Source organism: Oryctolagus cuniculus, chromosome 6 (genome assembly GCF_051225735.1).
Source record: "Oryctolagus cuniculus isolate XC-2025 breed Fujian yellow rabbit chromosome 6, ASM5122573v1, whole genome shotgun sequence".
Lineage (NCBI taxonomy): Eukaryota > Metazoa > Chordata > Mammalia > Lagomorpha > Leporidae > Oryctolagus > Oryctolagus cuniculus.
In genome coordinates, this window is record NC_142872.1 from 119,860,754 (window position 1) to 119,888,150 (window position 27,397).

Below are 27,397 nucleotides of genomic sequence, written 5' to 3' on the forward strand. Positions count from 1 at the left end.
AACTAACTGAGCACCAAAAAGGAAACCTGTTAAAGTGAAATGAACACTATGAGAAATGGTGACTTGATCAGCCCTTGCCCTGACTGTTGATGAACAACTTAATACATTATCCCTCTTAGTATTTTCTTTTGTTTGTTCTACTTAATACTATTGGTTGAATTCTGTAATTAATACACAGTTATTCTTAAGTGTTGAAACTTAACTGAAAAGTGACCGCTGTTAAATATAATAGTGGGAATAAGAGAGGGAAGACATGTGCAATTCGGGACATGCTCAAGTTGACTTGCCCCAAACGGTAGAGTTAGAAGCATACCAGGGGATTCCAATTCAATCCCATCAAGGTGGCATGTACCAATGCCATCTCACTAGTCCAAGTGATCAATTTCTGTTCACAATTGATCATAATGATAGGACTAAGAGCCATAGGGATCACATAAACAAGACTAGTGTCTGCAAATACTAACTGATAGAATAAAAAAGGGAGAGAACGATCCAACATGGGAAGTGAGATACACAGCAGACTCATAGAATGGCAGATGTCCTAAACAGCACTCTGGCCTCAGAATCAGCCCTTAAGGCATGCGGATCTGGCTGAAAAACCCATGAGAGTATTTCAGACATGGAAAGCCAAGACACTCTGGCAAAACAAAAAACAAACAAACAAAAAACCCTAAATGAAAGATCTCCGCGAGTGAGATCCCAGTGGAAAGATCAGGTCTTCAAAGAAGGAGGTACCTTTCTCTGAAGAGAGGAGAGAACTTCCACTCTGACTACGACCTTGTCTAAATATGATCAGAGTCGGTGAACTCAAAAGGCTTCCATAGCCTTGCAACTCATGACAAGAGCCTAGGGTGATTACTGATGCCATAAACAAGAGTGTCAAATTGTTAAGTCAACAACAGGAGTCACTGTGCACTTACTCCTCATGTAGAATCTCTGTCCTTAATGTGCTGTACATTGTGATTTAATGCTATAACTAGTACTCAAACAGTATTTTTCACTTTGTGTTTGTATGTGGTGCAAACTGTTGAAATCTTTACTTAATGTATGATAAACTGATCTTCTGTATATAAAGAGAATTGAAAATGAATCTTTATATGAATGGAAGGGAAGAGGGAGCGGGAAAGGGGAAGGTTGCGGGTGGGAGGGAAGTTATGGGGGGGGACCATTGTAATCCATAAGCTGTACTTTGGAAATTTATATTCATTAAATAAAGTTAAAAAAAATGTACAGGATTGGCCAGGGCTGTGGCTCACTAGGCTAATCCTCCACCTGTGGCGCTGGCCAGGTTCTAGTCCCAGTTGGGGTGCCGGATTCTGTCCCGGTTGCTCCTCTTCCTGTCCAGCTCTTGCTGTGTACCAGGAAGGCAGTGGAGGATGGCCCAAGTGCTTGGGCCCTGCACCCACATGGGAGACCAGGAGGAAGCACCTGGCTCCTGGCTTCGGATCAGCACAGCGCGCTGGCCATAGTGGCCATTTGGGGGGTGAACCAATGGAAGGAAGACCTTTCTCTCTGTCTCTCTCTCACTATCTAACTCTGCCTGTCAAATAAATAAATAAATAAAATGTATAAGATTAAGCTAAATGAATAAAGACTATTGATGACATAGTCATAGAAAAATATCAGCACATAATGGAACAAAATAAGAAAAAAGTATAGGTGAGATTTCTACAAATATATAAGCATTTTATATTTTGTAGCAGAAGAGGAAGACTCCACATCTAACTGTAGTTTATATATATACTTCCCAATGATATGAATCTGGCTGCAAATGAGAAGTTTCAAAAGATTTTGGGTGTGGATCCTTGTCATCAGCCTTCATCTGGATCTTCACAAAGGACTCCAGATTGCTGCTCTCAGTTCACCCTGCCCCAGGGCTGCCTTGATGATTTTTCTGGAATATAACAGAAATAATAATATTTGAAAATATTAATTTTTAATTATGTAGTTAACAAATTGCTTTCATGTAGGTTGTCATACTTAAGTCTCACAACAGAAGACATTGTTATTATTCTTAATTTAGACTAGGAATCTGAGGCCTAAGAGAATTACTTTGACCAAGGAGTCACATAAAATCATAGAGCTGGGGCAGGCACTGTGGCGGAGTTGCCATATGGGCGCCAGTTCAATATCCTAGCTGTTCCACTTCCAACCCAGCATCCCTGCTTGTGCACCTGGGAAGATGGCCCAAGTCCTTGGGCTCCTGCACTCACATGGGAGACTCAGATGAAGCTCCTGACTCCTGGCTTTGGCCTGGCCCAGTCCTGGCTGTTGCTGCCATTTGGGGAGTGAACCAGCAGATGGAAGATCTCTCTCTCTCTCTTTCTCTCTCTCTCAGCCTCTCCTTCTCTGTAGCTCTTTCAAATAAATAAATATTAGAAAAAAATTCACAGAGCTGGGATTTGAACCTACATCCAAAGATTCTAAAGTCTAAGCTGCTGACATTGAGTAATACTACCAAACATGCAGCATTACTGCCTGCAAGAGAAAGTTGAGATGTTTTGGTTGAAAAGGCTCTTTATAATAATGTGCCACAGAGATTATTTAACAGTCAACAGTATAGCTCTGGAGTTAGAACTCATGTTCTAGTTTGAGGTCCTGGATAAACTCTGCAAGCTCTCCAAACCTGAGTTTGGTTAACAATAGAGATTTTTTCCCCAAGGTTGTTGTGGATATTTTTTTTAATGTGACAGATAGAGTTAGACAGTGAGAAAGAGAGAGACAGAGAGAAAGGTCTTCCTTCTGTTGGTTCACCCCGCAAATGGCCACTAAGGCCGGAGCTACGCCGATCCAGAGCAAGGGCATGTAGGTCCTGGAGAGATAATTAGGACATTCTACAAACAGGGCCAAGTGACTGATTGGATTTGAGGAAGGAAATAGAAGGGGGTCAGATGACTCAGAGTTTTATGTTGAGTGATCAGGCGGGTGGTGATATCACTGAGGAGGAAGAGTAGGCAGGATAATGGATTCGGGAATATTCTGAGGAGGTGTCGATCTCTGAGACATCCAGTGAGCAGAGAAGGAGGAACGTGAGTAGGACTGAGGGGGGGCTTGGAAAGGAGGCCTGCTTCAGATTCAGATGTGGACATCGCTGCGTATTTGTGAGGCAGAACTCTTGAGATCGGATGTAATGCCAGTTAAAATATAAAGCAATGGTTTAATAACCTTTCAAAGTCAAGGAACCTTCCCCACCCACACACAAAAACAAATACTTATGCCAAAATCCATTTTGTAAAATAGATCAAAATGCAGTTTTCTGATTAAATCCAGAGTGAATTTCTTGGGACCCCTCTTTTTTGAGGCAGCCTCAGAATGGGTTTCACTGAGCCCAGTTTGAGAAACACCAACATGGAGCAAGAAGGGAGGAAGAGAATAGTTAATTGGAGAACTAAATCTGAGAGAAAGCAGCTCATACAGGATCTGATTAAAATTTTAATTTTAGATTTTTTTAAAAGCTATTTTGAAACTCCCTTGCCCAATCATGCAGTGCTAATGCTCTTTCTGGTCTACTCTTAGAGATGCCAGACACTGTGTGACAGTGTCCATGTGTGCCCATCAGAAGCCATGGGGACACTCAAATAAAGAACGTTGGCAGAGTACTTAGGCTAATATCTGTATTCAAGTTCTTGTTCATTGGTTTTTCCCCTTATCAAGGAGAGTTTTCACATGCACATCTGCTGCGCCATTAGTGTTGAGATAGCCACATTTGTCACAATTACCAGAAGATTCATATGTGGTCTTCAAATTAGATTAATGTTGCCCATCCACTCAAACAGTTGTTAAAATTGTTAAATATTTAACTTGTAAGCTATTCAGTGAGTTGAGTTGGTTAATCTTTTTCTCCTAATTAATTGAGTCTGCTTATTATTTCAACACTGTCAACATTATTTGGGCTTTAATCCCAAATCCACTATCAGCAGTTTGACTTGGCTATTTAATCAGAAAAACATAATCAGATGATAAAGACAATACAAGCAAGAAAGAGGCAAGTAGAAGAAGGCCGAAAGAAAGAACAAAAAGCAATATATGATATATATATATATATATTTTTTTTTTTGACAGGCAGAGTGGACAGTGAGAGAGAGAGACAGAGAGAAAGGTCTTCCTTTGCTGTTGGTTCACCCTCCAATGGCCACCGTGGCCGGCGCGCTGCGGCCAGCACTCCGCGCTGATCCGAAGCCAGGAGCCAGGTGCTTCTCCTGGTCTCCCATGGGGTACAGGACCCAAGTACTTGGGCCATCCTCCACTGCACTCCCTGGCCACAGCAGAGAGCTGGCCTGGAAGAGAGGCAACCAGGACAGAATCTGGCGCCCCGACCGGGACTAGAACCCGGTGTGCCGGCACCGCAAGGTGGAGGATTAGCCTAGTGAGCCGCAGCACCAGCTGCAATGTATGATATATTAAGAAACACATTCATAGTGTTAAAAAATAAAAACACTCTTAAATCTCAGTGATTTAACACAATGAAAATTTTTTTCTAATTTACTCCAAGTTTAGTGTTTATGATCAGCACGTGACTGTTCATTTTGTAACTTGGGCATCCTTTGAGGATTTCTGTGCCCTTGTCTGGATCCCCTGCCATTCAGCATGCAGGCTGGCAATGAGGGAGAGAGAAGTTTCTATGGGCCAGGCTGAAGGTGAGCATATCATTTCTGTACATGTCTTGCTGGCCAGAATGAGTCATAGGCCATACTAATCTACAAGGGCATTAGGGAATGTGGTCTAACTGTGTGCCCAGGAGAAGGTGGAAGTAGATGAACAGAGCCAGTCTCTGCTACAGATGAAATAAAAGTACCTATGCAAGGTTTATTTTTTAAATTAAGAAAAATGAATCATCTATATATAAAAAGTCAACCTGCTCCTTCATATATATTTTTTTTCAATAATGAAATAAAATTTGTTTGATACAGTTCTTATATAAACTTTTCCTCTACAAACTTCTCATCAAAACTTCTTCACATTCTTACCCAAAAAGGTTTTTAAAAAACCAGACACATACCCACTGAGTCATAGAATAATTGGAATTCTGACAGGAAGATAGCTGTAAAGCAGTTCTTTATAAAGGAACACCACTCTGCTTTATTTAAACTCCGTAAAGTAGGTAAGCGCTTTATGGGTCATGGATTTTTTAATACAAGGTGTTATGTAATATGCAGCTCAGCTTTGAATGGCTTTCTCCTTTGTTCTTCTTGCACACCACGCACATGCCATTTGGTGACATCCTGAGGTCTGGGAGGCTATTGGATTAGACTTCTGAAAAGGAAAGGTTATTCTACACCTTGTATAAGAGAATGCTTTGATGAGTCACAGAATTAAAGCCTTTTAGTTCCTGGCAGGGGAGATTTTCCAGCCAATATATTGAAAGGAAAGTGGTTGTATTATAACCTATTCCCTGATAGAACCACGGATGCTGGCTGGCTTTTTTTTGTAAGAAGGACAGAATATTAGGGCCAAAGTTGATTAGATGACTTTTAAACAGCACAGCGTAGACAACAATAGCTTTAGCCTCCAACGAAGAAATGAAAAGAGTAAAAATAAGTCTATATTTTATAGGAAGTATAAGGATTGCTCCAGTAAACGTTTACTCTCTGAAGACCAGTGCTTGAGAAACTGCATCCGTCTTATGCACCTCATAATTTGTCCTTTGTCACTGGTTCGTGCCATTTAGGTATGTGTCACAAGAAAACTTTTATCTCTTTTTTTGTCTCCCTTAGAAACATGGCCCAATGTATTTTTTAAAAGACCCATTTATTTGAAAGGAAAGTTAGACAGAAGGATCTTCCATCCATTGAGTTAATCCCCAAATGGCTGCAATGATTGAGCCTGGGCCAGGCCAAAGGCAGGAGCTTGGAACTCCATCCAGGTCTCCCACGTGAGTGGCAAGGGCCCAAGCACTTGGACCATCTTCTGCTGCCTTCCTAGGCATACTAACAGGAAGCTGGATCAGAAGCAGAGCCTCCTGGGCTTGGACCAGTATTCCAATATGGGATCATGAACTGCAGGCCACAGCTTAACCTACTGTGCTACAATGGCAGCTCTTTAAGTTTTTGGTTTTTTTTTTGTTTTTTTTTTTTTTGTTTTTGTTTTTTTTTTTTACAGAGTTATAGACAATGAGAGAGAAAGACAAGAGAAAGGTCTTCTTTCCATTGGTTCACTCCCCAAATGGCCGCTAGGGCCAGTGCTGTGCCGATCTGAAGCCAGGAGCCAGGAGTTTCTTTCTGGTCTCCCATGCAGGTGCAGGGACCCAAGCACTTGGGCCATCTTCCACTGCCCTCCTGGGCCACAGCAGAGAGCTGGACTGGAAGAGGAGCAAGCGGGACTGGAACCTGGTGCCCATATGGGATGCCAGCGCTGCAGGTGGAAGATCAACCAAGTGAGCCATGGCGCTGGCCCCTAAGTTTTTATTGTTTCTACTTACTTGAAAGGCAGGGAGAGAGAGAGACCTTCCATTCATTGGCTCACTCCTCAAATCCCTACAACAGCCAGTGGTGGGCCAGGCCAAAGCCAGGACCCTGGACTCGGTTTGAGTCTCCCCTATGGATGGGTGGCAGGGACTCAAATACTTGAGCCATCACCTGTTGCCTCCCAGGGACAGGAAGCAGGACTTAGATATGAAGCCTGGACTCAAACTGGAGCACTACAGTACAGGATGCAGGCATCCCAAGTGGTACCAAATGCTACACCCGAGATTCACTCCGTGAATTGAATTTGATTTAGCTGAGAGACACAATAGGATCTTTTAGTCCCTTCTTTGTTTCTGTATTTTTTGTTCCTGGAGAAAGCAGTTAAATTGTTATGTATTGGTTTTTAATCATCAGAATTGGTTACTTAATTTGAAAGAGATTTAAGCTCAATAAAAGAAATTATTAGTGGATTTTACCCTTTTTTCAGAGTATTTTAAAAGAGAGTTACTGTTTCTTTTCTTCCTCATATAAACAAATCTTATGCCATAATGCATTTTTGTCTCTAATCATTCTTATTAGATGCCCATTGCAAAGATACCCGTGAGATATGGATATCTAATTAAGCATGCAATATGGCATTTTACAGAATATGGGATGTGGACCACCACCACGGCACAGGTGCTGTGTGAGTGCAGAATGTTCTAATTAATACAAAATTGATTAATTCTTGCAGAATTTATTATTTGACTCATGTATGGTGAAAAAAGTCACTCAATTTCAATTGTGTCAACCTCTTTGTCAAAGAAAAAGCCCCAACTGAATAATAGTTACGTATTCATTCATATCACTTGCTGTTCATTTTTTAATGATGAATAAACAAGTATTTAGAAGTAACCACCACACTCAGTTGAGATGATCCCAATTTTGTTGGCAACACCCTAAGCATCAGGAATCATCAGTCCTGATAAGAGCATCAACCTTGGCCACATCAGTGTCATAGAATTTCTTCAGAACATGTTTTAGGCTGAGAGTCTTCAACAGGCAATTTTATGTGTCTAGAACTTAGTAACATTGCTATGTCTTCTTTTTATTTTTGGTTTTCCTCCATGTATTACAGGTGAAACATTTTAGAGTTGTCAAATGAAATAAAGCTTTCCTCTAAAAAGATCTGATAAAACTGGAGTCAACTTTAAGGAAAATATTGAATGAAAAGAGCAAGTGATTTGTAGAATTTGATAGGGAAGCCATGAGGTCCAATGCTTTTTTCCAATGAGAGGCTTTTTATTACTGTTTCATCTCTTTATTGGTTATAGGCTCATTCATGTTTTCCCTTTCTTCATGATCTATTCTTCGTAGGTTGTATATGTCCATAAACGTATCCACTTCTTCCAAGTTTTTCATTTAATTATTCATGACAATCTCTCATGATCGTTTGTATTTCTATGGTGTCAATTGTAATGTCTCCTCTTTAATTTCTGGTTTTATTTATTTGAGTCTTCTCTACTTTTTTTTTAATCTAGCTAAGTATTTGACCTTTTTTATTTTCAAAAACCTAACTTCTATTTTTTTAAAGAACTCATACTAATCTTCTCAACTCTTCCAAAAAATTGAAGAAGAGAGAATACTTCCAAAATCATTTTATAAGACCAGATACCCAATACCAAAGCCAAACAAGGACACTATAAGAATATTACAGGTCTGTATCCCTGATGAGCATAAATATAAAAGTCCTCAACAAGTACTAGCAAACTAAACAGTTTTAAAAGGGTCATTTACCATGATCAGGTTAAGTTTTATTCCAGAAATGCAAGAATGGCTCATCGTACACAAATATATACATTTGACACACCACATTAGCAGTATCAAAGACACGAACACTATGATCCCTCCATAAATGGAGGGAAAAGCATTCAACAAAATTCAGTATCTTTTCATGGTTAAAACTTTTGACGTTATGAGTGGAAGGAATATGCCTCAACAGAATAAAGGCCACATGTGAGAGACTCACAGCTAACATCATACTCAGTGATAATATGGTGAAAGCATTCTGATCCTCTAAGATCAGAAACAAGATAAGGATATTCTCTCTCACCACTGTTACTCTATATAGTTTAGGAAGTCCTAGCCACAGCAATTAGGCAAGGAAACAAACAAACAAAAGGCATTCAGATAGGAAAGGAAGAACTTAAAATGTCCCCATTTGCAGATTATGATGTTCCACTGAAAAACAGAACTAGGGGCCAGCATTGTGGCATAGAGGATTAAGCAGCCACCTGCAGTGCCAGCATCCCATATGGATGCTGGTTCAATTTCTCAATGCTCCACTTCCAATACTAATGTGCCTGGGAATCAGTAGAGAATGGCCCAAGTGCTTGGGCCCCTGCACCTGTGTGAGAGACCCAAATGGAGTTTCAGTTTCCTGGCTTCGACCTGGCCCAGCCTCAGCTATTGCCGCCATTTTGGTGAGTGAACCAGCAGATGGGAGATCTATCTCTGTGTCTTCCCCTTTCTATAACTCTGCCCTTCAAATAAATAATAAATCTTTGAAAATGGATTAAGGCTTACATTTAAGACCCAAAACTGTAAAATTAATCAAGGAAAAAATAGGGAGAAATCTCTATGACATTTGTCTAACAATGACTTTTTTTAAAAGCACAGACAACAGAGGCAAAAACAGACAATTGGGGTTACATTACATTAAAAAGCATTTGCACAGCCAAGAAAACATCAATATAGTGAAATGATATCCTATTTAATGAGAGTAAATATTTGTAAACTGTTTATCTGAAAAGGGGTTAAAATACAAAATATGTAAAGGACTCAATAATAAAGAAAAGAACCCTCTTAAAGGATCTGAATAGACATTTCTTAAAATAAGGCATACAAATGGCTAAAAAGTATGTGAGAAAATACTGATCTGGAGGCTGGCATTGTGGCATAGTGGGTTAAGCTGCTGCCTGTGATCCCAACATGCCCTATTGGTGCCAATTCCAGTCCTAACTGCTCCATTTCTGATCCAGCTCCCTGCTAATGCCACTGAGAAAGCAACTGAAGATGGCCCAAGTACTTGGGCCCTTGCCACCCACTTAGGAGACCTGGATGGAGTTCCAGACTCCTGGCTTCAGACTGGCCCAAACCTGACTATTACAGCCATTTTGGAAGTGAACCAGTAGATGAAAGATTCTCTCTCTCTCTCTCTTGCTCTTTCTCTCTTTCTCTCTCACCCCTTTCTTTTGGTGTGTATGTCACTCTGCCTTTCAAATAAGGTATCTTTTAAAAAATTTAAAACCTTTTTAAAAGAAAAAATACTGATCAATCACTAATCAGAGAAATGCAAATTCAAGTCACAGGAGACAGTGTCTTGCACCTGTTAGAATGTGTTGGCAAGGATGTGAAGAATTAGGATCACTTGCACACTATTATTAGGAATATAAATTAGTACAACCATTATGGGAAGTAGCATGGAAGGTCCTCAAAAACTTGAAAATAGATCTATGATATGATACAGCAATCTCACTACTGAGTATATATATCCAAAAGAAATCAAATCCTTATAGTAAAGTCAAATATTCATAGCAGCGCTATATTCACAATAGCCAAGATATGGAATCAACCTAGGTATACATCAGTGAATGACTGGATAAAGAAAATGTGATATTTACACACAATGGAATACTATTTTGACTTTTAAAATAAGGAAATCCTGTCACTTGCAATAACATGAAAGAAGCTGGAGGGCATTATGTTAAGTAAAAATAGGCACAGAAAGACAGATACTACATGTTCTCACTTACACGTGCAGCCTCAAAAAATTGAACTCATAGAAGTAGAGAGAAGAATGTTACCAGGGCCATGGGATGGGGTTGTGGGGCAGAGATGTTGACTCATGAGGAATTATTTCAAGATACCAATTGTGCACCATGCTGACTATAGTTAATATCTATGTATTGTATTCCTGAAAAATTATGAGTAGATTATGTGTTTTCATATCAAAAAATGATTAAATATGTGAGGTGATGTTAATTATGTAGGTTAATGTTTATGAGCTCAATTAGCCACTCTACAGTGTATATTTCAAAATAACATGTTGTACATGGCAAACAGATACTCAATAAGTGCTTTGTGAATGAGTCAAGATTGAGAAACAAAAGTATAGGGAAAAGAATATTGGTCTGAGAGCCAGAATGCCTGGGTTTCTGTTATGCCGTTAACTAGCTGTGTGATATACAGTGGGTTTCTTAAACTCTCTGGGACTCGACTTCCTTATCTACAAAAGGAAAAGGTTGCAATATATTTATACATCTCAACTTTAGCTGTACATTATAATCACGTGGGGAGCTTTTTAAGACCCAGTGTATAGGATACCTCCCAGACCAATTGCATTAAAATCTCCAGGGGTGGGATTCAGGCATCAGTATTTTGCATAACTCCTAGATGATTTCAGTGTGCATCTGAAGTGCCTTTTTTAAATTATTTATTTGACAGAGTTACACAGAGAGAGAAGGAGAGGCAGAGAAAGAGAGAGAGGTCTTCCATCCGCTGGTTCATTCCCCAATTGGCCGCAACAGCCAGAGCTGCGCCAATCCAAAGCCAGGAGCCAGGAGCTTCCTCCGGGTCTCCCACGTAGATGCAGGGGCCCAAGGACTTGGGCCATCTTCCACTGCTTTCCCAGGCCATAGCAGAGAGCTGGATCGGAAGAGGAGCAGCGGAACATGAACCGGCATCCATATGGGACACCAGCAGGCAGTGGCTTTACCTGCTGTGTCACTGCACCGGCCCCATGTACTAAGTGCCTTAAAATCTACATTATTTCTAAGTTTCTATGATTCTAAGATTAAAAAATAATGTAAAAGATTGTGTTGATATCTTGAAGAAATATATTTTGGCATTCTGTTTAACTAGTCGAATGAACTAGGATATTAAATGCTTTCATTCAGAGATTTAGATTTTCAAATATGTATTACATATATGTTAAAATTTGATACAGGAACTATACTGAGGATTGGGTGGTAACACAGATGTGGTCTCTTTCTCATAGAACTGACAATTTAATAGGAGAAGAGCTAATTGAACACACTCAGTGTTTCTGTTAGAGTCGGGTGAGATAAAATGGGACCACATGAACATATGGAAGGGGCAGCATAAGGAAAGTTTAAATTTTATTGTTCAAATTCTATAAAAATAATTCCTCCATAGTCTTGAAATTCTACCACCTCATGATAATGCAGCATGGAACAAATGAAAGAGTCAATGATATGAAAATTTCAGGTATGAGTTTGCTGTTTGTTTGCAACTTCCAGAAGTCAGGTTGGCTTTGTGCATCTTGGTAGCCTTGAAACAAGAACAAGAATAACTCCAAATAGCAAAAAGATAGAACCTACATCAACAATTCAACTAATGATACATGTCATTCCATGCAAATAATAAGTGGAACAAATTCTGTTAAGTGAAACAACACTGAATTACATAGGAATAATCAACATGATTCAAAATCAAGAAAATCTTCACTCCATGAATAACTCTTATACTAGGTAATTTTTGCTGGAATAAGATTTGTTCTAAAAACCCATGGAAGATAAAAATATTTGACCATTGTTAAATAAATTCCATTAAAATTTTTTAAAAGATTCATTTATTGGGGCCAGCACTGTGGCATAGTGGGTTAAGTTGCCATCTGTGGTGCCAGCTTCCCATATGGACACCAGTTCGAGTCCCGGCTGCTCCACTTCCGATCCAGCTCTCTGCTATGGCATGAGAAAGCAGTAGAAAATGGCCCAAGTCCTTGGGCCCTGCACCCACATGAGAGACCCAGAAGAAGCTCCTGGCTCCTGGCTCCTGGCTTCAGATCGGTGCAGCTCTGGCCGTTCCAGCCAGTTGGGGGTGAACCAGCGGATGGAAGACCTCTCTCTCTCTCTCTCCCTCTCTCTGCCTCTCTCTGCCTCTCTCTGCCTCTCCTTCTCTCTGAAAGGCAGAGCTGCAGAGGTAGAGAGAGATGTCGTCCATCTGCTGGTTCACCCCCAAAATGGCCACAATGGCCAGAGCTGGGCTGATCTGAAGCCATCAGCCAGGAGCCTCCCCCAAGTCTCCAATGTGGGTGCAGGGGCCCAAGGACTTGGGCCATCTTCCACCACTTTTCCAGGCCATAGCAGAGGGCTGGATTGGAAGTGGAGCTGCTGGGACTCAAACCAGTGCCCATAGGTGATGCCTGCACTGCAGGAGGAGGCTTTGCCCACTATGCCATAGCACCGCCTCCCGCCCCGGGTTAAAATTTTTTAAACTAATGAGTCACAGTTAAAGTATTGGGGAAGTCCTTTTTAACACTCAAGAAATATAAATAAACTGCAGTGACCTCAGGTAATATCCTAGCAACCTGGAATATTCAGGAAATTTCCAGTGGAAAATACATTGTATGCCTGCATCTTAGTGTGGGGTTCAGGTATGTTGCCTTAGCTTTTTTTTTTTTTTTTTTTTTTGTATTAACTGACAAGTGGAATATAGATACACAAAAGATCAGAATTCCCCAGCAATGGAAAATGCAGCTCTCCATAACACTGCTTTTCCTCCTTTAGGTACAAGCAAAGACCATTTGGTACAATGATATCCATAGGCTAGGTAAGCAAAAGAGAACCATGCAGGATCTCATGGTGTCTCGATGTCTGTGGCTTCCTCTTCAGTAAAACAAGTGCTGTGTTTTTCTGCCACATTGACTGACAAACATTCAGACAATGAGAATGTTTTGTATGAAGAATACTGTAGTCAATTCATTCAACTCAAATCCACTTTTGCTGTCCTCACTCAGGTCCTCTGAAGTTTTCCCGCATTGTCTGGTTTCAATTCCAGCTCACCACATATATGGTAATAAGATGCTTTTTTTTTATTTGTTTTTCAAACTTTAATATTTTATCATCATCTCAAACTCAACTGCTTGAACCATCACCTACTGCCTCCCAGGGTACACATTATCAGGAAGTTGGAATCAGGAACTGAGCCAGGACTTGAACCCAGGCACTCTGACATGGAATACAGATGTCTTAACCACTGGGCCGAACACCTGCCCCAACTATCACCAATTCTTACAGATTCTTATAGCAGCCATGGTATTATCATCCCTGTTTCACATGTAAGGAAATGGGACCAGCATGTTCCAATGACTTGCCCAAGATTTCACAAGTTAGAATGAGGCAGAAATTCAGCCTAATCTCACACTCTACCTGGCAGGCCATGCCGGACTTGGAGTTCTGTTCTAATGTGCATGGAACCTTCTGATATGACTCCGCTGACTCAGAGGGTCTAGTCCACGCGCCTCACTTAATCCACACTAACTGCCTCCACCCCATCTTTGCTTTGATAAAGTCCTCACCCCAGGAACACTCTTCTGACTGCAGCTTTTCTAAAGGTGACTTAGTCTTTAACGTCCCTATTAAGTTCCATCTTGAACATAGTCCACTTTCAGATCAGTAGAGCACACACTGGTATTCCCTTTCCTGAGATTTAACATGTGGCTAATGCTCTGTGGTTTACAGTTTTGTCTCTCCAGTTAGACACAAAACTGGAGCAGGATGAAAAGATTATGGAGCTGCTTCGTGGACCAGCAGGCCTTGGTCAGAGTTTCATTTCCTGACTGCAGGACCTCAGACACATCAGTTGTCTTCGCTGAAGCTGGGTCTTCTCAGCTGTAAAGGAAGATAAGAATCCTCACTTGGCTGGGCTGCCCCACACTTTTAATGGGATAAGCCCTGGAAAGCCTTTGAGGGCAGGGCTGTGACTCAATCTTAAAGAATTATCACAGACAGATAGCAGTAACAGTTCATGCGTTGTCAGTTGTATGACAGGATATTGAATCGCTTGTTTTAACTAAGGCTTTGAGATACAAAGAAAAACAAAATGCAGTATCCAGGACCAATTTCGGGGCATAAAACTCCCCTTAAGTATAGTGATTAGAACATGAAAGTGTACTTGTAATGAGGATTTGTGACAAGAAATTCCCTCTAGTGAAAGTTGGGACTCGAACCGATACTCGAACCAACATCCATAGCAGCATGATTCCCAAAAGCCGAGAGGTGGAAGCAGCCCAGGAGTCATTGTCGACGAGCGGATAAGCTGAATGAGCAATACATATGCGATGGGAAATCATTCAGCCTTAGGAAGAAAGGAAATTCTAACAAGCTCCAACACTGATGAACCTTGAATATATGACCGCTTCATGAAGGAAGCACTCACAAAAGGACAAATATTGTATGATTTCACTACGATAAGGTACTAGAACAGTCAAATTCCCAGAGACAAAAAGTTGGGTGGCAATTACCAGGGGCTAGAGAAGGCGGCAATGGGAAGTTGTTTAATGGGTGAAGAGTTTCTCTCAGGACAGTGAGAAAGTTCTGGAGAGATGGATGCTGGGGATTATTGTACAACATTGTGAACTTACTAACACCACTGAACTGTACACTTAAAAGATAGTTAAAATGATGAGTTTTATGTTGTGTATACTTTACCACATTAAATACAATTTTAAAATGAAGAAGAAAAAGAAGGGATGGAAAAGTTATGGGCCCTCCTAAGTTTTCACTCAGTGACAAAAGCATAGCCCACTCGGAGCAGGTTCCCAGAGACCGTGAGGGACACAAATCTGTCCTTATTCCACTTGAGTCCTGCTCTTCTATGCGCAGGTGAAACGGAACAGAAAGCCCACATCCAGTTGACTTACGCAGCAAAGCAGTTTTATTAGCTGAAGTAACTGTGCCAGTAGAGTCTCAGAATTTCATGAGCATCAGATTTACTTGCAGATTAAAGCGCAAACGGTCAGACGCCTCCTTGCAGTTTAGACTCAGTAGGGCTAAGGTGAGACCCACGAATTTGCATTTCTTGCTGTTGCCAGGTTAGAGTGGAACTATGGTTGTCAAATGCTCATGTGTCATCCATGTCATCAGGGCCTGGCTCTGGCTGTCTCCAGGAAGTCTCTTGATTCTAGCATCCATCTTCCAACTTGTCATCAGGTGGATTTTCCCTACAGGGGCTAAAATGTCTATCGCAGTTCCAAGTCTTACGTCTGCACCCCACATGGTTCAGAGCAGGAGACATGCCCTGTGTCTAGCATCCCAGGCATGTATTTAATAGGATCTCTCTCTCTCTCTCTCTCTTTTTTTTTTTTTTTTTTTGACAGGCAGAGTGGACAGTGAGAGAGAGAGACAGAGAGAAAGGTCTTCCTTTGCCGTTGGTTCACCCTCCAATGGCCGCCACGGCTGGCACGCTGCAGCCAGCACACCGCGCTGATCCGTAGGCAGGAACCAGGTGCTTCTCCTGGTCTCCCATGGGGTGCAGGGCCCAAGCACTTGGGCCATCCTCCACTGCACTCCCTGGTCACAGCAGAGAGCTGGCCTGGAAGAGGGGCACCCGGGACAGAATCCAGCGCCCTGACCGGGACTAGAACCCGGTGTGCCAGCGCCGCAAGGCAGAGGATTAGCCTACTGAGCCGCGGCGCCAGCCAATAGGATCTCTTTAGATCTCATGCCTCCCCCAAAAACAGTTACTCTGGCCACGATGTGGATTGGCTTCCTCTGGTGCTGAGATAGCTCCAACTTCCCTGGAATGACCTGGTTCCAGAGAGGAAGCAGGAAGGAGCAAACAGACAATAGAGAGGCAGTCAATAAGCACCCACAACCCTAGAGAAAGGGAAGCTGGAGGTGGGCAGAGATGAGGCCACATATGCTGTGCCAAGGGATGCAGAGCTGAGCCAGAAGGCAGGATGATTGTAATGGAGCAGTGACGTGGTTCATCTCAGGAAGATCAGTCGGGCAGAAGTTTGTAAGATGGACTGGGAAGAACAACTTGGAAAATGAAGGAGAGAGGCAGCTCTGAGTGGTCCCCATCCCACTCCTCCTCTTGCATCCCACCCTTTGGAAGTGTTTAACTACCCTGGGCATCTTCCATCCCCAAATTTTCTTTCTTTATCTTTGACACACTTCTCACCTTCAAATATGTTGCAGTCTTGATTTATGTTTATTATTTCTGGCTTGTCTGCTCTGCTAGAATGTCAGCTCCATGAAGGCAGGAATCTTTGTCTGTTGGGTCCGGGACTATATCCTCAGCACTTGGCACAAATTAGATGTTCAGTAAATACTGCTGAATGATTCAATTTCGCATGAGGACTCACCATATTTGCCTTTGTGCTTTGGCCTAAGCAGTATTTTGTTTTGTTTTGCCTGCATTCTCTTCTATCTTACCTCTCAAACTTCCCAGATTTCATCCAAGATTTAGCTCCCTGGAATCCTTCCTGCATTACCAACCATGAGCTGCCCCTTATCTGTATTACTGTGGCATCCACTTGTCACGGTGCATTATAGTAGCTGTGTGCGCACCTGTATTTTCCCCAGAAACAGCTCCTACATGGCAGAACAGGGTATAATTGGCTTCTATATTACAAACATTCTGCATAGTGCCTGATGTACTGAAGCATCCGGGAAAGGTTGTTGAATTAATGAACTGATGAACAGTTACATAAATGAATAGAACCAAAAGGGAAATGCAAAAGCCTCCTACAAATGGTTCCCAGTGTAACCATCCTCATTTCTAGTCGCAACAAATAGAAAGATGACGCGGCTTGCCTGCGTCCTGCCTGTCCTGGCACTGTTGTGCTCACAGGAGTTCGCTCTCCTGACCCATTAGCAACAACGTTTTCCCCCAGAAGCCATCATTTGAGTCTCTGTAGTAGAGCTGAGTTCTTGGGTTTAGCAGCAGAGATGGATTTGACCAAAGGACAAAACCAAATCAATTCTCCCTGCAGCTGCAGGTCTGCCATTGCTGCGGAGCCAGGTGGCAACCAGGCCTGAGTTAGCCAGGACAAGACTGCCAACTGCCTCAGCGGGGCCACCAGCCTACAGACGCCTGCAGCACGGCAGGGAGAGTGGGGCCCCACAGGGTCACTGGCAGCTCTACAGTTCCCTCCCCCACTGGTGTCTTCATCTACATAGCCCCAAGGCTTGGTTTCTCTTTGCAGGCTCTACCTAGACAGACCATCTGGTGTGGCATGTTCCCTGGATCTGTCTCTCTCAGGAAATCATTTTTTTTTTCTCATGAAATTGCAGATTTTAATAGCTGGAAGGAATTGTCAACATCTTCTCAGCCACAATATGCCACATTTACAGATACAAAACATTGATTTCCGGGGTCTTTATCATGGCAGCAGACAAAAGCTATTGTTGATCATTCTGATGATAAAGAAGCGCTCTGGTTTTTGGCCCAGATTTTAACCAGTATCCTGACAAGGAAGGTCTGGGATGGATCACAAAGAGGGCTGACCCCTCACAGGGATGCCGTTCTCACCACCTAACAAGGCCATCAGGGCTTCAAAGCCCTTCTCAAGGCCAACCTTCGCTATCACTGACACACAAGAAACCTCTTGTCCCTGAAGTTGGAGCCAATTCACACTGTTGTAATATCTGGTATTTCAGTGTTTCCTGTGTCATAAGTGTCCTTTCCTCTTTGTCTCCTGAAATGATTTCTGTGGCTGTTTGAGAATGGAAATCCCATTAATATTTAACAGTGTAATTTTCATAGTGCAAAACATGGTTCCTTACGTAACTTCTCTGTATGCACATGTGGATTGATTATCATTGAGACAGTAAAACTCCATGCAGTGTCATGATTTATTTGTGTTGGGGCCATCTGTCATCTTTGCACAAGGACAACATGCTAATAAATGGTGGCACAGGCCAGCGCCGCGGCTCACCAGGCTAATCCTCCACCTGCACCTGTGGCACCGGTACTCGGGGTTCTAGTCCCGGTTGGGGTGCCAGTTCTGTCCAAGTTGCTCCTCTTCCAGTCCAGCTCTCTTCTGTGGCCCTGGAAGGCAGTGGAGGATGGCCCAGGTCCTTGGGCCCTGCAACTGCATGGGAGACCAGGAGGAAGCACCTGGCTCCTGGCTTCGGATCGGTGCAGCGTGCCGGCAGTAGCAGCCATTTGGGGGGTGAAGCAACGGAAGGAAGACCTTTCTCTCTGTCTCTCTCTCTCACTGTCTAACTCTGCCTGTCAAAATAAATAAATAAATAAATAAATGGTGGCATACAACACCAAAAATAATTTGAGGAGGTCGAGTATCAACAGCTTCCCTCCCTAGGTTTCTTCACTATTTGCCATATCATTTTATTCGCCAGGTATTCAGACAATGCTTTTTTCTCTATTAAAAATAATATTCTAGAATCGAAACCGACAGGCATTTATGGAAAGACTCCAATGTGCAAAATAGGGTTTCAGATTATTTGGGGATACAGAGAAATACAAAGTAAGTTCTGGCATCAAAAATTTCGTCTATCAGAAGAGATAAACGCATATATAAGTCAATATAATGAAAGGCAAAATGAGATAAATTCTGTTAAAGAAGTTGAACAAAATATATTGGAAACACAAAAGAATTGTGGAAATATGGAATTTAGGGTTGCAAGGCCTTTAAAAGGCATTTAGTCTCATTCTCCAAAGGTTACTTGAATCTATGTATCCTGTGTTCAAACAACTCCAGTGATAGGGAACTCCAAGACTAATCTGAAAGTGTTTTTTCCTTCTATCAATGAATGCATGCAAGACCACATGTGTGATGAATGGAATAATCCATTACCCTGTCCTATGTAGGCTGGGATGACTGATCAGTTGTCCATTCCAGGTTCATAGGCAGGTATGCTTCTTTGTAAATTTTTAAATTTTTTTTTATTTATTGGGAAGGAAAGAGTGAGCGAGCAAGAGATCTTCCATCCACTGGGTCTCTCCCCAGATGTCTACCACAGCCCCAGGCCAGACCAAAGCTTGGAGCTGAGAACTCAATGCAGGTTCTCACTTGGGTTGCAGGGACTCAAGTACTTGAGCTAAAACCTGCTGGGCATTAGCAGGAAGCTGGAATCAGGAACAGAACCAGGACTTAGACTCAGGTACTCTGACATAGGATGCAGGGAACCAAAGTAGCATTTTAACTGCTATGCCAAATGCCTGTCCCTGCAGATACTCTTCATTACACAGAAATATCTGCACTTCTATACAGCACTATTAAAATATGCGCCAAACAGTTTTAAAAGATGACTGAGCCGGCGCTGTGGCTCACTAGGCTAATCCTCCGCCTTGCGGCGCCGGCACACCGGGTTCTAGTCCCGGTCAGGGTGCCGGATTCTGTCCCGGTTGCCCCTCTTCCAGGCCAGCTCTCTGCTGTGGCCAGGGAGTGCAGTGGAGGATGGCCCAAGTGCTTGGGCCCTGCACCCCATGGGAGACCAGGATAAGTACCTGGCTCCTGCCATCGGATCAGTGCGGTGCGCCGGCTACAGCGTGCTGGCCGGGGCGGCCATTGGAGGGTGAACCAACAGCAAAAGGAAGACCTTTCTCTTTGTCTCTCTCTCTCACTGTCCACTCTGCCTGTCAAAAAATAAAAAATTAAAAAAGAATTAAAAAAATAAATAAAAATTTAAAAAAAGATGACTGAAAAATGAAACATATACTTTTGAGGTGATATTACCTTACTAATGTTATCTACATCCTTTGCCCTCATTCTAATTACACAATTAAATCTTGATGTCTTCATACTATCATAGGCAAATATCTCAAGATGTAATATTCTCTTGTAACCTAATTTATTATTCATGATGGTAGAAGTAAATTTCTATTTCAAATAGTCTTCTTGATAATTACAACTGTATTTGGCAAGCTTCTAGGCAGATTTGATTTTTATCTCCTAAGATAGCTGGCAAGGAGCTCATTCTCAGAGTTGGAAAAGTGCCAGCACTGTCATTTCTTGGTGTTCTCTTGTGCTTACATGTGTTTGCAATAATCATTTTAAGCCCCTTATCCATTTTGTTGAGGCTAATTTAATTAAGTCAAGATAATGAAGGTACTTCAAAAAGTTTGTGGAAAATCCAATTACTGATAAGTTAATTTGGTGCAAAAAATTTTTTTGGAAATACATGCCTTCCAAAAGTTTATCGAAAATGTGTCCTATGAAAAAATATGTATATATTTCAAAAATGTTTTGCATAAAAATAAAAGTGTAGCTTTTAACTTCATTTTTCCCTGAACTTTTGGAAGTATCTTTGTGCTCTCGCTGGCTACACTTAACCTATTACACTTCCCTCTGTGACTTCAAAGCCTACGAAGCAGTGAGGCTGACTTCTTAGCCCTTCCTTGCTTTGGAGCCCCTGCTGTTTCTCGTGGTGTCAGGAACTCAAGACCCATCTGTTTCCTGTAGCCCAGTGGATCACCATGTGTACCCTTACTCATTTTGAGATCCCTGTTCACTGTGTGGCCTGTTCAGTTTTCTGAAAGATTGAAGAGTGAAGAACTTCTTCCTCCTGTTGAGTTACAACGCAGTTGTGTCATAGACAGCCAGCCTGCTAGCTCTTTCAGGCCCTGCGCTCTTTCTGCCCTGACTTCTCCAAATTGTTCCTTGTGGGTCTGGTGTCAGCTAAATGCCTACAGCCCTCTCTGCTCCTTAGCATCTTTTTATGCTAAATACACATTTTCTCCCAGGAGCTCCAGCCTTAACCCCTACCACTCAGTTCTATGTCACTGATATTCCAGCCTGCCAAAGGTAAAACATCTAGATAGACAGATGGATAAGCAGACAGATATTAGATGGTAACACATTCTTATTTCCTGCAGAAAATCTGAAACATCGAAAATAAAAATTAAACATTGGTATCACCCCTGATTTCACATCTCAGGGGTAAAGATCGAAACGTCTTGATGAAAACCCTTCCAAGTTCATTAATTTGTTCTTTCTTAAAGATTTATTTATTTATTTGGAAGTCGGAGTTACAGAGAGAGAGAGAGAGAGATGTTCTAATCCACTGGTTCACTCCCTAGATGGCCACAACAGCTAGCACTGGGCCAGGTCAAGCCAGGACCCAGGACCCAGGAGCTTCACCCGGGGCTCCCATGTGGATTGTGGGGGCCTAAGCACTTGGGCCATCTGCTGCTTTCCCAGGTGCATTAGCAAGGAGCTGGATCAGAAGGGGAGCAGCCAAGACTTGAACCAGCACCCATATGAGATGCCAGCACAATAGCAGCCACCATTCCAGGTTCTTTCTATGCACGTACATATAGATTTCATTCTAGTCTTTTTTTTTTTTTCCATCATTAGCTTTTCCAATGTGGAAACACACCTATATGACATTGGCTAAACTAGAAACTAGAAGTAGCCTGGCTAGCACCAACAAAGCTGAAATTTCAAAGTGATACAGATTTTGCCTAACCTAGATATTTCTCCCTTCTGCAGAGCAGTTTTGTAAGTCTGAGTTTGTGTGCATTTGCTAAGGCTTACTGGAGACAAAAGCTTTGTTTTGAAAGGAAGGTTGCAGATTATGTCATCCAAACTCCACTCATTGCTAGAATTCCTGCCCTACCATCTCCTGAGGGCCCCCAGGCTTCACTTGGGCACTTTCAGAGTGGGAAGCTCAAAGCCCATTCCCTTGTGCCCCACCCTCAGATTCCTTGGTTAGGAAGTCTGTTGAAAATAAGAGACTGGTGCTCAGGAGGCACAGTGAAGACAGGATCAGGGAAAGCTTAAAGGAGAAAATAGAATTAGGAATGGGCTCTGAAGGGGAGTAAAAGATTTTTTACAAAATGATTGAAAAATCTTGAGAATCTAGCTACTGTGGTAAGTAGAGGAATGAAGAATTAGGAAGGGCCTGTTCTACTGGCTAGGAAGCAAATTGCAAAACAATAAATGGCAGAGGGTGGTCTGCCAGGTTTTAATATTATTTATGTCTTTGCATTTTTGAGTATTCACTGCATGCTTTCCTAATCACATCAGGCGTGGCCCAGAAACTCTCCTTTCTATGTCATGACAGCTTCAGTAGCTGGATGCTGAATTATTTTTAAATGCAGCTCATTCAAGATGAAAAAAAAATACACTTGAGTTTCAATGATTCAAAGAATATAGCTGGAAGCAGAGCCTTGGGTAATGATATTACGTATCCAGTAGAAATCCAGACTCCTATTCCTGTCTCATCTGCGACTTGGCTGGAAGAAAAGGCTTTGAATCTGACAACTCCAAAGGAACATGGAGGCGCTATCATTTAATGCTCCCAGTTTGCTTCTGTGACCAGTATTGACTCAGCACATTTCCAACAAGAATATGGACCAGTCATGGGCCCTGACAGAGGGCTTCCCAGAACACAGTGGTTGGAGCCCATGGGTTGGGCACTTACGCTGTCAGTTATAGGAGAGCAGAAAAACCCTACCCAGAGATTAGCTTATCTCAGGCAAGAAGAAACTAAGTAGGAAAGGTTGACCTGTTTTCTTAATTCAACAAGAACATTTCTATAGAGGAATAAAAAAAAAACAATAAAAATAGAAATTCTAGAAGATAAAACAGTGTTTGTAAAATATATTCTGGCTCCATACAGACCACTCCCAGGTTGCACACGGGTCTGAATTTCATGAAAAGCCCAATGCAGAGTCCTAACTATCGAAACACATAGCATATTGGCAAAAGGTTCAAATATGTGCTGAGAAATGGCAAACCACTTTCTTCTAAAATCTCTGTGTACCCCGACAACATGACTTGATTTGATGGTCTTCAGATAAGTTAAAACTATATAAAAATAAAAATATATAACACATGTGAATGCATTTGGGGAGTATACTTTTCAATTTAGTTTAAAGTGTTTTATAAATGAAATTGGATCATAGTCTCCCAGAACCTGCAGTATTCACAGGCAGAGCTGACACTGTGACTCTGGGAGAGGAGCAGACTTGCAGGTGCCTTTGAGCAAAGAATGAGCCACCTGCTCACGCGAGGCAGGTGTAGCTCCCACACCTGGGCATGGCCCAGTGATCCATGAGTGGGCAGGATTTCAGATCTCAATACCTCCCCACCACCACTTCTGGGATGCATTTGTGCAGAACATAAACCACACAGCCCATCCAGGTCACACCAGCTGAAGACCACTGGTATCTGTAACAAGATTCAGTGTTTCTCCATTGTAGCAGCAAATGTGCTGCAAGTATCAGAATCCTGGCAGAAAGGAGATGTTGCACAGTGGGTCAGCTTTTACTGTGTGGTGGCTTTTTAAGGTCAGCCATTCTTTTGTGATCTGTAGGGCCTGAGAGTATTCGAGTAGATTCCCCGCAACTACCTGCTCCACTAATCTTTCCTGGGCCTGTTCTCTACCTCCTTTTATTTTGGTCTCATCCCTGTTCAACTCCTTGTGCTTGGTGCCAGGATCCCCTTCACTGGTCTCTGCTGCTGGCCCCTTTAAGTGTGATGGATACTTCTTGATATGGACACAGTACTTGGGCATGGGTTTGACACATTTCACTGGGGCAGGAATGTTCCAGCCCAACCTCAGCTCCCACAATCCAAACCCAGCTCTGGGTCACTCAGCCAGAGACTGTCCAGCCCACCCTCAGTTGTCCCTCCCACCCCGCTTCTCTCCTCTCCCATTCAGGGTGAATACTGGCTGTGGATCATGTGTTCTGAGATGGAGTGATGTGGTGTGGACTCCCAGGAGCTTTGCCTCATGGCCTGGCCTGCTGGAGATGGGCCTGCTCGGTGAAGGCTGTCCAGAGATTCAAACAAGATAAGAAAAGCTCTTCTGTTTTTCAAGTTCTCCCTTGCACAGCAGTGATCTTGTTTTATGTTATCTTTTATATCACATGATTTGACATCTGCTTGCTGACCCAAAATCTTGTACCAGTAATATATATTTTGAAAACTGAAAGGCCTTTCACGTATTTTTTCATCTAATCCTCATGAAATCTCTGGAGGGAGGTATTATTCTTCGTAATTTACAGATGAGAAACTGATACTGGGGGAGGGAATTTATAACTCCCACCTAACCTGAGGCTGCGGGTTGAGTGACTCAGTTGTATGCTGCCTCATTACTTTGAACTAAATGCTGGTCTAATATTGGTGCTAACAACAACAGAAAAACAGAAAATGAAAAAGCACATATATTCCTGGTAGTACAGCTCCAGGCATTTCATTTTAATGGAAACTGTGTATCAAGTTTTATCTTGAGACAAAACTGGCCTTTTTAGATTAGCTCTTTCAGGTTAATCAAGAAGTCGTATCCAAAGCCAATTTCAATTGCTGCTTCTTAATTATAACTATTTGTCATCACATTGATCCTGGAGGACCAAATATAGAGCACATGTTTTCACAGCAAACGTTTGTTTTCGGTAAACAGCTACACAAACGTTCTGGGTATCCTACACTGTGCAGGAGCTCATATCTGTCTGAATAAACGAAGTGAAGGCAACACGAACAGTAAGTTAAGCAGAGAAATATATTTACTCCTTCATCCTTATTGAGTTCCTACTAATTGTCTGCCTCAAATCCGTTTTCCCTCTTCTTCCCTAGTACTGGAAGACTTACTGTTCCGGTACTTAATATTCTGGCCACTCTAGAATAAAGACTACATTTTCCAGCTGCCCTTTGCAGCCTGGGGGGGAGGGGGAGAGGATCATGTGACCAAGTCTGACCAGTGAAATACAAATGAAGGTGGGAGGGACAACTTCCAAAGAGTGTCAGGGTTAAGGTGAACGTGTATGTCCTGCTTTGCGTCTTCCTCCTTAAAGCTGGCTGGAACATAGAAGTGATGGCCATGGTGGGTGACACAAAAGGAACACAAAAGGACCCTGCATCCTTGATAATCATGGCTTGGTCGTATTCGCCTTGACACTTATGTGAACTCTTCAACATACATAAAAAATTATACTTCTGTCTTTCTGAAATTGGTTATTTGTAGATTTTTTTAAAATTTTTATGTATTTATGTGAAAGGCAGAGAGACAGACTGAGTAAGCTCCCATTGTCTAGTTCACTCCCCAAATGCCCAGGACAGTAGGGGTGAGGTAGTGGAAGCCAGGAGCTGGGAACTTCATCCAGGTCTCCCATATGGGTGGCAGGAACCTAAGTGCTTGAGCAATTACCTCCTGCCTCCCAGGGTGTGCATTATCAAGAAAGTGGAATCAATTGGAAGCAGAGTAGCTGGGACTTAAGCAAGGTGTTCCCATAAGAGATTCTAGCATCCCAAGTGGTATCTTAACTGCTAGGCCAAATACTTGCCCCATTTTGTTTGTTTTGTACATCCACCTCTATTCCCAGTGCATGATATATCTTAAAAAATACATATAAATTGTATTATTGTTGTGGAATGGGATTCTTTATGTATTATGTCCCCTTAAAAATGTTTATTTTTAATAATCAGTGATGGTTGTCTTACTTAGAAACATCCATCATTCGTGACTTATAGTGATCAGATTGAAGTGGATTATACCAATAAAATTTGAGAAATATATTTACTCCTTCGCCCTTATTGAGTTCCTACTCTGAGAGGATCTCTGTACGCGATGCAAGGAAGAAGATAAAGAAGAGACGGGCCCTGCTTTAGAGGTGCATATAATCTACTTCTGGAAGCAGAGGTGTAACAATTAAACCGTATGTATAAATAGTGAATGTAATGGAGATGTAGAAAATATGTCAGGACATTAAGAGAATAATTAATTCTGCATGGAAGAATCCAAAATGTTCATGGATGTAGTGCCATTTCTCCTGATTCTGGAAGGCTAAGTATGCTTTTCAGAGGGGAATGAGCAAAGGCATAAAACAAAGAGAGTATATAAATTAAATTAAATTAAATTAAATAGCCCTAGGTGAGTGGAACACAAGGTACGTGCAAAGGAATGTCAGGAGATAAATTGGGAAAGGGATGGATGTTGTCATCACTGATGCCTTCCGAAGGACATGCAAGTCCTAGAAATCTTTAATCACTGAGGTCACATGTTCAAAGGTGTATTTTAAGACCATAATACTGGCCGGCGCCATGGCTCAAGAGGCTAATCCTCCGCCTGCAGCGCCGGCACACTGGGTTTTAGTCCTGGTCAGGGTGCCGGATTCTGTCCCGGTTGCTCCTCTTCCAGGCCAGCTCTCTGCTGTGGCCCGGGAGTGCAGTGGAGGATGGCCCAAGTACTTGGGCCCTGCACCCGCATAGGAGACCAGGAGAAGCACCTGGCTCCTGGCTTTGGATCAGTGCGGTGCGCTGGCCGCAGCACACCAGCCGCAGCGGCCATTGGAGGGTGAAACAACGGTAAAGGAAGACCTTTCTCTCTGTCTCTCTCTCACTGTCCACTCTGCCTGTCCAAAAAAATAAAAAACCACCATAATACTAAATTGAAAGTATGTCATTGTGAAAATTCGAAGAAAAATAAGAAAGGAAGGAGGTGGAATGGAAGAAGTAAGGGAAGGAAGGTAGGGGTGAGTTATGCTTATGTTCTTAAAACTGGATATATGGGGGCCTGTGCTGTGGCGCAGCAGGATAAAGCCCTGGCCTGAAGCGCTGGCATCCCATATGTGCGCCAGTTCTATTCCCAGCTGCTGCTCTTCCGATCCAGCTCTCTGCTATGGCCTGGGAAAGCAGTAGAAGATGGCTGGGCCCCTGCACCCACGCGGGAGACCCGGAAGAAACTCCTGGCTCCTGGCTTCGGATTGGCGCAGTTCCGGCCCTTGCGGCCATCTGGGGGAGTGAACCATTGGATGCAAGATCTCTCTCTCTGTCTCTACCTCTACCTCTCTGTAAATCTTTCAAATAAATAAAAATAAATATTTTAAAAAAAAGAAAATAAAACTGGATGTATGAAGTACATGATATTTGCTCCCTTTATATAAATAAAAGAAACAAAAAATAATAAAATAGAACCGTAATACAGTTTTGACACAGTTTGACACAGTCCTTGAATCAGGGTAGAGAGTGAATGTCTGATTCACTTTTGTGCTCCTCCAAGCATCTGCAGCATCACTGGATCTTTATTCACCCATGGTGGATGCTCCTTAGATGTTTATGAAAATGAATGAATGAATGTAAGCATGAAGGTAACAGTATTGGACTTTTAAGCATCTGGTGTTCTATCTTAGTTCACCAGAGCGGCCATAATGGGATATCACAGACGGGGTGACTTAAACAACAGATGTTTGTTGCTCACAGTTCTGGAGGCGAGAAGTCCAGCGTCAAGATGCTGTCA

At 42.3% G+C, this 27,397-nt stretch overlaps 1 protein-coding gene across 1 annotated transcript in view; it reads left to right on the forward strand.

Moving 5' to 3' along the window:
* Nucleotides 1–24,323, forward strand: part of TMEM67 (transmembrane protein 67) — a 109,370-nt gene extending 85,047 nt beyond the window's left edge. The window contains exon 30 of the transcript XR_016235817.1: nt 23,825–24,323. The gene's annotated coding sequence lies outside the window, so the exon portion shown is untranslated. The remainder of the gene's footprint in view (nt 1–23,824) is intronic.
* Nucleotides 24,324–27,397: the final 3,074 nt, after the last annotated feature.